Consider the following 12131-nt stretch of genomic DNA (forward strand, 5'->3'; position numbering starts at 1 on the left):
ACCAAAACTGTTATGAAAAGTTGATACTAGCATAAACATTTAAGGTTGCTGAAAAACCATCTTTTGGGAGTATGTGAGTTAAAAAAATGTTTTTCACCCACTGCATTGCTAATGTTTTTTAAATTCATGTTTTGGAAAAACAACCTAGTTCATCTGAGATTGAAGAAATGGTACATTTGAACAAATGTACATTGCTGTACATATAGTGAAAATATCTTTTTACCGAAACATTTTAGGTCTCATGCATTAGCTTTTTATGAAGTTCCTAAACCTATGTTATTTTTTGTTTACTATGGAAATATAGTATTTAAAAAGATATGGGCAATTTTCAGGTAATTTACAATAATGAACTGGAATATCATGTTTTAACAATCAATAGTTTAGAGTGTTAAAGAATGTAAAATTAATAGTTTATGACCTTTACATGATATAGTTTGAGACACAATCTGTCTTCCAAGAAATTCAGTGACTGATCTTGTTTGAGGAGTCAATCTAAGCTGTTGTAGGTCCAGATAGTTCTTGAATGGGAGGCTTCAGAGAATGCCAGCTTTGCAAGCTACAATGTTGGGAGATGAAGGTAATGGCAAATTACTTTTGAATTGTAGCTAAGAAAACGAGGTAGTTCTCAACCTGTGGTCCACGGATCCCTGGAGCATAAGTTATCTCACGTAGCTTTGGTGAAGATGACTGTATGTAGAATCTCATATTCAATCCTGAGAGGAATGACAAAATATTTTTTTTAAAGCAACAAAGTGGGACATAAAAAACTACCCCTCCCCATCCCCATTAAATAAATTATCAACACAACTAATTGTTAGTGGTATAGATAGGAACAGCTGAGAATTATAATTCAGCAGCATCTGAAGGACATTGGCATTCATGGTACGTAAGCTTATTCCATTTTTGCCTGAAACAATCTGTTACACAGTCCAATTTTGTGTACTCTTCCATGTTCTCAAAAATCTGCTGTGGAGACTTCTCTACTAGAACAGATGCAAGAGAAAGGAAAATTGTTCAATATATCAGTTCTTCAGAAACACACAAAAAATCATCCACAGAGGTGTCAATTGGATTCTGCTCAAAACGCATTTTGCCAGTGAAAAAAATTAACACTGAAACTTGTGACTGAAGCACAACAAACAATATCTTTCTCAGGATGCTCTTTCTTTAGCTCTCAGTGGGTGGTGCTCTTTTATTATTAGTTGAGAAACCAAGGACCGAATAGTAGTATGGTTTCTGCTCCTATTCTTGTTTGTTTATCAAATTTATCCGATTACCCATTTCACAGAAGGTGATTCTGGATGACATATGTGTCCAGTAAAGCAGTAAATAAATAAAACAATCATTTATTTGTTTATTTAATTTATCCCCCCTTTATTATTTTTTTAAATAAACATCTCAAGGCGGAGAACATATCTACTATTCATTCTTATTATTATTTTCCCCATTATCCAAAAGCATTATGTAGTAACTATTAAAATAGCATTAAAACTATAAAAGCAGAACGAAAAGAGGAAAGTAGAGTAATAGAGTGATGTTATTAATAACAGGGCCATCTCATAAGTCTACATGTCCCCTGAAATCTATATCTGGTCATGACTGGCTACTGGGTATCTGTGCACTGGGTGATTTTGAACTTTATCTTGGCCGAAGCTACTTAGCTACTTCCCCCATCTATCTCAGACTCTTGGGGGAAAGAAAAACAAGACATCTGAAATAAACCATGAATAAGAACGTAAATCATTTTTTTAACCAATCATATTATTTGGGCAGTCCTTCCTATGGATCTGGGAATTCAGATTCAAATAAATTGAAATAACAAATGAATTGGTCCCATCTAGTTCAGGTTCTCAGATCACATCTACAATTTCTTGTTAAAATTAAGAATAAATTGTGCAATAGTTTTGAATATATTAATCTCCCTCCCTCCCTCCCTCCCTCCCTCTCTCCTCTTATCCTTTTGAGTAGGCCTATTTGTTCATTTGATGAGTTGATTCCAGATAATTGAGCTTAATTGTTTATATGGGGGTGTAGTTTTAAAAGAATCATATTTCCAGCAAACTGTACTTTTTCACTTTGTGAATTTAATATTGCAATGGATGTTTTCCTAATGTACTAACTGAGGAGGCCCTGATGGGTTGTGAAATACCACATAAAACACTAAAGAAAACATTATAAAACCAAACCATAACTTTGTTATCCTTTCACTGGACTATATTACATCCAGATGGCAAGAGTAGCTTTACTAAGAGGTTTCTTCGTGTGTATTTTTTAATTTTATTTTTGGTCCTAAATACAAGTACCTTTTAAATGTCAGATCTCTCTAAAATGCACTGAACTGAGATAAAATTATATGATGCATCCATAAAGTTACTCCCTATTTTTGTTTTTCTGCTTGAGAGATAGTGTTACAATTTGTTCCAAGTACCATTCCTTTCGTTAAGAGGAAATATTCAAATCAGTGGTGGGATTCAATTTTTTTATTACCAGTTCTGTGGGCGTGGCTTTGTGGGTGTGGCAGGGGAAGGATACTGCAAAATCCCCATTTCCTTCCCGCTCTCAAAATTGCCACTACCGGTTCTCCAGAACCTGTCAGAACTGGCTGAATACCACCTCTGATTCAAATCATGCAATTCAGGAGACTCTTCACTTAAGTGAAAACTTGTAAGAAAGGGTTGAGATGTGCCTCGCTAAAAATGTAAAAATGTAATATCTTACATCCTGTTGGCAAACTTATACTGTAGTCCAATAAGGTTATTGACTGGAATTTTACCTGACGAACCACATAATCATAATCCAATCATTTGCTTAATGCCTAGCTAGTTTTATGTAAACATCAAGCAAGTCTTTTTTGAAATTTTGAAAGAAAAAAAGTACCAGAGATAGTTCGTGTTAACTTAATATTAATATATTAATAATAATACTTTGTGTTGGTTCATTGTCTTTTCCTGAATTGTGCATAGTGAATACCTTAGATTAGGGGTCCCCAATCCCCGGGGCACAGCCCCGGGGCACTGGACCTTGAGGCTTTAGAAACTGGGCCGTGGAAGTGGCGTGCACGTGCTCCATTTGCGCAAGCAGAGGTCGTGTGTGCCCGCCATTCATGCAAATGGAGATGAGTGTGCATGTGGTTGTCCACTGCATGCATGGAACCCTCCCCTCTTCCCTCCCCCCACCTGTCCACAAAATTGAAAACATTGGGGAACTCTGCTTTAGATGATATCAGATAAAATATAACTAGGATCTTATTGTAGGATGAGGTTATGTGACTTGGCAGAAATACAAGGAATTGCCAGAAGTTGCACAAGAAAACTACATAGGGTCATTGCCTCTTTCAGAGAGACTTACTCCTCTTCAGCTAATTAGATCTTAGTATTACATAAATGTAGCTGATCCATTGTAGGCTACAAATATAACTGCAGATATATACCAGTTAATTTATCTTTCCTATATGTACCTCTGCTATAGTCTTCTTTAATGGGTCTAAAGTAAAAGCTCAGAACATTTGCATTACAATGATCCTATTCTTAAAATCCATTTATTAATTAACACTAAATTGATTTTCTGCCTGCTCTTTTGAAAGAGGACTCTTATGTAAGAACACCATATTGAAGGGCATATTAAGATTTAAGTATCTTAATACGCACTTCAATATGGTGTTCTTACATAAGAGTTTTAACATATTAGTGTATTATCTTAGTGTAATCATGCTATTTTAAAACCCGATTTTAAAAGACACTGTTATAATTGCTGTTGTATCCGCACAGTTAACAATGATACAAAATTTAATCTATTATCCATAAATTAACATAACCAATAAACCAGTGCTTCTCTCTTATTAAAAAATCACCATTAAACTTAGTATTAATTAAAATAAATTTTAATATATAAATGGTTACAAAACATCAATTATTGCAAAAGTTATCAAAAATGTATGCTAAGCTGTAGTAAATCCATTTTTCTGAGAATTTGGGAAAGAAGAACTAACTATGTAACTATACCTGTATAACTTGCTGCATTCTTTTCTTTTTTGAAGAAAGCAACTTCACGCCCAGCACCTAGAGTAAATACATTAGATTGAAATAATATGTACAGCTGATCCAATGTAAACTTCAAACATAAGGAGCCCTGGTGGCACAGTGGTAGAATGCAGTATTGCAGGCTAATTCTGCCCACAGCCTGTAGTTTGAACCTGATAGGGTTTGAGGTTGAATCAGCCTGCCATCCTTCCAAGGTCAGTAAAATTAGAACTCAATACGCTGATATTGTAAACCACCCAGAGAGTGCTGTAAAGCACTATGGGATAGTATATATTGTTCTGTTATGACCTCAAAACATACCTATCTGCAGTGATGGGATTCAAAATTTTTTACTGCTGGTTCTGTGGGCGTGACTATGTGGGCATGGCAGAGGAAGAATACTGCAAAATCCCCATTCCCTCCCCACTCTCAAAATTTCTGCTACCCGTTCTCCAGAACCTGTCAGAACTGGCTGAATACCAGATCTGGCTGTCTAAATGAGACTATGACACTTTTCTCAGAAAACATATTATTCTGATTTCTGCTTGTTCAGACAGTGACGTGCAGTCAGGTGAGGCAAGTGAGGCACAGCCTCACCACTCTCATCATGAAAAAAAAAAGTAAAAGGAAAAAGCTGAGCTAGTTGCTGCCTCACCGTGGATGACTCTGCTTAACCTCACTGGTGCTCTCCCTCCCCAAGTGTAGTGACTTCCTCCCCAGGCCCCCATTCATTTCTCTCTCTCACACACACAGCTGGATAAAACTATATAAAAATCTAGCCCAGCTTAACTGATTACAAGTTTGAAAAGGCAACGTGGCTCCACCTGCAATCAAACTACACTTGGGGAGGGAGAGCACAAGCGAGCACTGAGGAGACCACAGGAGGAGGCAGGAAGCCAGGCAAAGAGCCATGCTGTAGTACACACACTTCCCCCCAGCCTCTTTCTTTTGGAAGGCTCGGCTCGGCTCCCCTCAGGCTACTCTGCCTCTCCTCTCACCCCAGCCTGCCAGCAGGAGGTGGTGGGTGGGCTTTATTGTGTTCCAGGCATTTCCCACCCAGACAGCAGGCTGCATTTGCAATGGTGGAGGTGTTTGGGAAAGGCAGCAGGGGAATGGGGGGGATGGCAGAGGAGCTGCTTTCAAGCCACTAGAAAAGATATCCAATCCAACTTTTGTGTGTGTGGGGGGGGTTTGTTTGAGAGTGAGTGAAGAGGGAAGGGGTAGGAGAGATAGTCCAATCCAACTTTTGTGTGTGTGTGTGTGTGTGTGTGTGTGTTTGAGAGAGGGGGAGGAAGGGAGAGAGGGAGGAGAAGAAAAAGAAAAAGAAAGAAGGAGCAAAGGAAAAAAACAAATGCTGTCGCTTTAAATTGGAACTGAGCATGCCTGGCTGTGGAATTCTGGGAGTTGTAGTCCACAAGTCTAAAAATATTTGAAACCCAGCACTGTGTCAGTGCCTCACCAGTCATAAACCTTACCGCACGTCACTGTGTTCAGATTAATCTCTTTCTATGATCTGCAGTTTTAGCACAGATTTAAAGGAGAGAGACATCTTTCTGAGGATATTCCCTAGACAGGAAAGAGTCCAATTGACAATATACAGCAATAGCAACAGATCTTGCCTGTCAGAATTGGGTAAAGGTATTGTCAACAAATCAGAGAGAAGATGATACTTCTGTTTCAACAACAGATTGTTAACCAAATTTTCTCAGGTCCATACTTTGCAAATTATAATTCATATTTTCACAATAAAAAATTCTCAGTGTGGGAATTCATTTTTTCTCCTCCAGCTATACATACTTACTGCTAATAGTTGATTTAGGCTATTTTGAGAGGAGAACAAACTTATAAAAAGATTTATCTTTAGGGTATAAAACTTATGAAAAATTGTTAAGTTTAAGAGCACAGTTCATTCAAGATTAAGCATGATGTGCAGCTTGGAGAAAGTTAAATAAGTTTCCACTGTTGCCATTAAAATAGTTCTTTAAAAATCAAAATCATGAATACAAATATCTATTTTTTTCACTCCTTGCATTTCTGAGTTATCTTAATTTAGATATATTAATTTAGAAAGTTTGATTTTTTTTTTTGTATTTTAGCTATGTGTATTTCTGCATATTTAAGAGAGTGAAGCAGTTATTGTGGTGCTAGTCATTATAATGTTTCATAAAAGTCACTAATTCCCTGTGTTTGTCCTGCTACTTTTTCAGATTTTTCATGCGTTTGTTGAAAGGATAAAGTATGTTTGTGTATGAAAATCCAGTAGTCACTTCCTAGAAGGTTACTGGCTGCAAAAGCAGCAGGATGTGGCAGGAAAAAAGATCATCTTTTTGTAAACATCTGGGAAATGAATTATAGCAATAAAACAAAGACATCTATTGGTTGGGTTGATTCCTTGATTAAGAGCTGCTGTAAAACTGGGGATAAACGTATGAGCAATTTTGTCAGGAAATTGCTAGTACAAAATGTCATCTTGCAGGGTGATGATATGAATGTTTACTTAAAGCAGAGGTGAAATTCAGCAGGTTCTGACAGGTTCTGGAGAACCGGTAGCAGAAATTTTGAGTAGTTCGGAGAACCGGAAGATACTACCTCTGGCTGTCCCAGAGTCGGGTGGGAATGGAGATTTTGCAGTATCCTTCTCCTGCCACACCACCAAGTCATGCCCACCAAACCAGTAGTTTTAAAAAAATGAATTTCACCACTGACTTAAATGTAAGATACCCTGTTGGATTAAATAGAGATTTTTATTAAAGTAATGCACACTCAGGACTGCAGCCATAATTACACATGGGTAAGCTAGTCTTATGCAAGCCACTTGTTCAGCTTCAGCACTACCATTACTTTGGCCCTCTCAGTCTGTGCCTGCCTTGTCCATCTTGAGGATTATATACAAGCATCTTCATGTGTTGTTTATCAAGAAGCTTGCAGGTTTAAATCAATGTAGGACATTATTAGAAAGAAAGCTTGATAATTGCAGTAGCATATTGTGCTTTTGAAATGCTTGATTTCAGTCAAATAGGGAACCATATGAGACAGCACAGATAATTGGCTCTAATTAACTATCTGCCCCGGTAAACAGATTCACTCTGGGTCAATACCAGGTTGTCTAGATTCACAAGTCCTTTTATAAATGCCCAGTGTGATTATTCTCTCACCAAGGCTAATGGCACATTTTCTGTACACCTGCATAAGCAGCTGACTGTTATTATTTCTTGGAAAATTAATTTCAAGAGGGAACAGTTAAAAGCAAATAATCTCCAAAGATATTTAACTTATTATATGTCTGCTGCTACCTTGCTCCAAACACCTCTCAGACATAAATCAAACAAAAACTTCCTAGGCTCTGACTAACATGCCCAGAAATTAACTTGGGGTATTTTATTTTTCTTCTGGCACCAGCCTTTTGGAGCTATATCTGATCACATCCCTCAATGTTATATCTGATCACACCACAGTTACAAACTTTTATAAAATTTCAAAAGGTTCAGAAAGATGGAGATGTTCACCTAATCTACCCCCGAGGTTGTGTTGTTTTAGGATTAGGGTTTCAGGTTGGAGGGGAATAAAATGCATGTTGCTTTAAGTTAATGGAAGAAAGAGGGGATATAAAGATATATAATAATAATAAGGACACATCCATAGAATAACAAATGTTTGATGATCGAGAGCCCTGGAACCCCAAAATATTTATATACATATGTGTGAAGGTTTGGGACATGCCTGACATTATATTCATGTTTAAAGATGAGGTTGGGCTATTTGTCCATGGTAGGCACTTTTCACCTGAACATATTTTATACCCCATGTCATATAACAGGAGGAAAACACTTATTTTTCAGTGCAGAGTTAACTGGTAGAATTCATTACCACAAGACATCGTCATGAACGTTAATTTGGAGGACATACAAAGTGAATTGGGTAAACGAACAGACAGCAAGTCTATCAGTAATTCTTCACCTTAAAACACACATTCAGTTGCCACTGTGAAGAACAAAAGCTGAACAAAGAGCTCCTTGTCTTCATTTAGCTGAGTTGGTCTTGTGCTCTTAGGTTAGGTGTATAAATTGGAAGCAACATTCTTTTAAAAATCTCTAAATGTTTAAATAATAAAAAATATCTCAGAGTTCTATTGTAAACTTTTGGGACCATACACAACTGCATTAGATCTTTTTAAGAAAAATAAAAATAAATTTATAATACTTAGTTGGCAAATACAGGTTAGTTATCAGGGGGAGCAAAGTAAATATTCTTATCTGTTGAATTATTGAAAGTGTCTTTCCTTCCTTTGAAGAATTTAATCATGTGGGATGTTTAAAAGAGGAGGTGAATGCTGTCTTCTGTTTATTTTTTAAAGAAGAGCTAGAAAAAAATAAAAACGCATTCTCGCAGGTTTGCATATGGCAACGTCTATTTTCTTTTACACTGATAAAAAGAATATTCAAACTATGTTGCAAGTCTTTTTTTTTAATGGAAAGTTAGTAATTTTGAGTTAACCAAAGCACTGGTGTTATTTTGGGGAAGAACACTACACTTTCTACACTTTGGTTCTACAATTTTGGTTATCTTTCCCATTTAAACTAAACAAAGTGGTATGATAGTCTTAGTATTCCAATTTGCAGAAAACCAGGCATACAGTATATGCTTCTTTTATAGTAGACACAATTTAGGGAGATTACTAAATGCCTTCAGATGATTGTAATCGGCATTGGCAAAATGCAAACTCCCTTCTTGCAAAAATACCACTTTTGCTGTTTTGTGGTTTCATAAGAATCTTTTAGGAATGCATTACATTTTTCAATTCTCAGATTTTCACTTTTCACTTACTAAATTCCATGGGCTGGTTTACCATGCTGAAAATGAGAGGAATAAAATAATATTTGATTGTTAGTTTCACATGCTTAGAACATCTTAGGCTGGAGGTGCCATGAGTCCTTCACAAATACTCTTCTGTTCAATGTAAATTGCCCATTTGGTCACATGCTAGAGAGCCATCCCACAAATATTTATAGAGAAGATCTGGATGCTGCTGTATACAGCTTGTTGAATTTCTGTTATTTATAGATGTTGTTTAAATTGGTGGTCTTGGGCAAAAAATCAGAAGAATCTCAGTAAGTGCGATCAAAAAAGCAAGAAAAAGATGGTTAGAGATTTGATTCGGGACAGCAGATGTGGCTTCATCAGAGTTTGACACCCCTGCTCTAGGTCCTGATCTAGCTGGGCTCCTCCCTCCTACTGGGCTACATTTGGCTTTGCAAGCTTTTTGCTGCTTGGTGGTGGGTCTCCCCCATCCAGGAGGTGTCCCATCCTCACTTAACAGCATAAGGGTTGTTAAGTGGGGATGGGGCATTTGATGGGGAGAGTAGGAAGTGGGAGTCATTAAGCAAGGCTGTCTGACTTACAAGTTGTCACCACTTGCAACCATAAAGGGCACGCTCCATTACTGTTGCAGGATACCTGTAGTAAGCTGAAGGGTATACATGTCCAGACTCTAATTCTTAAAAAAAAATTTTTTTTATTAAAATTCTGTTATAAAACTAAACTAGTACAAACTGCAAAATATAAAAATACAAAAATGAAAAGAAAAAAATACAGAAAAAATAAGGAAAACTCACCCTTCATTGCAGCAAATATGAGTAACTTTAACCACTTGTCACCATCTCTTAAAATACAATTAACCATTTCTTCATCCCCCATCACATCCCATTCCTTATAAACAATTTTAAAGCCTCATCACTCCATCTTAATTAAAAAAAACTCCATTAAGGGTTATCGGAAATAACAATATATCCATAACAAACTTAATGCTTAAACTCTTTTTTACATTTATATTTTGCTTTCCATCTTTATTGTTCAAATAACAGCATTATTTACCACTACGTTAGTCTCAAACAAATAAATGTAAACTGCAACAAATGAACCTCAGCCAAGGATCTTGGCAGGACTGAGATTAGAAATAGGAAGAGACCTTGGAGGTCTTCCAGTCCAACCCCCTGCCTAGGCAGGAAACCCTACACCACTTGCTCTCTACATGGGGCTCCCCTTGAGATGCACCCGTAGGCTCCAGCTGGTTCAGAATGCAGCTGCGCGGGCAATTATGGGGAGTACTAGGTACTCCCATGTAACACCTTTCCTGCGCGAGCTGCACTGGCTGCCTGTGGCTTTTCAGGTGCGTTTCAAGGTGTTGATTGTCATCTTTAAAGCGCTCCATGACTCGGGACCTAGTTATCTGCGGGATCGCATCCTACCCCATACATCCCTGCGACCAATCCGCTCTCACAGAGAGGGACTCCTCCGGGTACCTTCCGCTAAGCAATGCGGGCGGGCGGTGCCCAGGAGTAGGGCCTTCTCTGTGATGGGCCCAACCCTCTGGAACGACCTCCTCCCCGATATTAGAACTACCGTTGATTTCCGCTCCTTCCGTAAGAAACTCAAGACCCACCTGTTCCGACTAGCCGGCCTGGCCCATTTGTAATCATAAGTAACATCTATTACTGACCTTCCTGCATGGCTTTTTAAATTTTAAATTTTGGGGTTTTAAATTGGTTTTAGATTGTTTTAACTATTAATTAGTTTGGGCTAATATACAGACTGTATGTTTACGTTGTTTGTCTGGGTTTTCGTGTTGTGCTTTGTTGTTTTTTATATGCGACGTCTGTACACCGCCCCGAGTCCCTGCGGGGAGATGGGGCGGTTTATTAATGTAATTAACTCAAACTCAAAGTCAAACCACTTCAAACAAATGGTTATCCAACATCTTCTTAAAAACTTCCAGTGTTGGAGAATTCACAATTTCTGAAGGCAAGTTGTTCCACTGATTAATTGTTCTGTCAGGAAATTTCTCCTAAGTTCTAATTGCTTCCCTCCTTGATTAGTTTCCACCCATTGCTTCTTGTTCTACCCTCAGGTGCTCTGGAGAATAATTAGACTCCCTGTTCTTTGTGGCAACCCCTGAGATATTGGAACAATGCTATCATGTCACCCCTAGTCCTTTTTTTCATTAAACTAGACATACTCTGTTCCTGCCACCATTCTTCATGTTTTAGCTTCCAGTCTCCTAATCATCTTTGTTGCTCTTCTCTGCACTCTTTCTAAATTCTCCACATCTTTTTTACATCATGTCGTCCAAAACTGAATGCAGTATTCCAAGTGTGGCCTTACCAAGGCATTATAAAGTGGTATTAACACTTCAGGTGATCTTGATTCTATCCCTCTGTTGATGCAGCCTAGAACTGTGTTGGCTTTTTTGGCAGCTGCTGCACACTGCTGGCTCATATTTAAATGGTTGTCCACTAAGATTCCAAGATCCCTCTCAGAGTTACTACTATTGAGCAAGGTACCACATATAATGTATCTGTGCATTTCGTTTTTCTTGCCTAAATGTAGAACCTTACTTTTTTCACCATTGAATTTCATTTTGTTAGATAGCACCCAATGTTCAAGTTTTTCAAGATCCTTCTGTATCTTAAGCCTATCTTCTGGAGTGCTGGCTATTCCTGCCAGCTTGGTGTCATCTGCAAATTTAATGAGTTCCCCATTTATTCCCTCATCCAAATCATTGATGAAGATGTTGAAGAGTACTGGGCCTAAAACAGAGCCTTGGGGTACTCCACTGCATACTTCCCTCCATGTAGATGCAGTTCCATTGAGGACTACACGTTGAGTGCGGTTGGTCAGCCAGTTATGAATCCATCTGGTGGTGATGCTATCTAACCCACATTTTTGTACTTTATCTCGTAGTAGGTTATGGTTTACTTTATCAAATGCCTTACTGAAGTCCAAGTAAATTATATCGACAGCATTCCTCTGGTCCACTAATTTTGTCACTTTGTCCAATAATGCAATAAAATTAGTCTGGCATGATCTGTTTTTGACAAACCCATGTTGGCTTTTGGTCATTACTTTGTTTGCTTCTAGGTGTTTGCTGATTAGTTGCTTGATTATCTTTTCCAGAATCTTCCCTGGTATTGAGGTCAGGATGATAGGTCTGTAGTTTCCTGGATCTATTTTTTCCCCATTTTTGAAGATGGGAACTACATCAGTTCTTTTCCAATCCTCTGGCAGTTCCCCGGTGCTCCAGGTTCTCTGAAAGATATAGTTCAGTGGTTCTGAGAT

The 12131-nt window shown here is 37.9% G+C and overlaps 1 protein-coding gene across 2 annotated transcripts in view; it reads left to right on the top strand.

Annotated features, from left to right (window-relative positions):
* Positions 1 to 12131, top strand: part of PDE7B (phosphodiesterase 7B) — a 159702-nt gene that overhangs the window by 45284 nt on the left and 102287 nt on the right. The gene's annotated exons all lie outside the window — the stretch shown is intronic.

The sequence above is a fragment of the Natrix helvetica genome (assembly GCF_964273705.1).
Source record: "Natrix helvetica genome assembly, chromosome: 2".
In the NCBI taxonomy this organism is placed as follows: Eukaryota; Metazoa; Chordata; class Lepidosauria; order Squamata; family Natricidae; genus Natrix; species Natrix helvetica.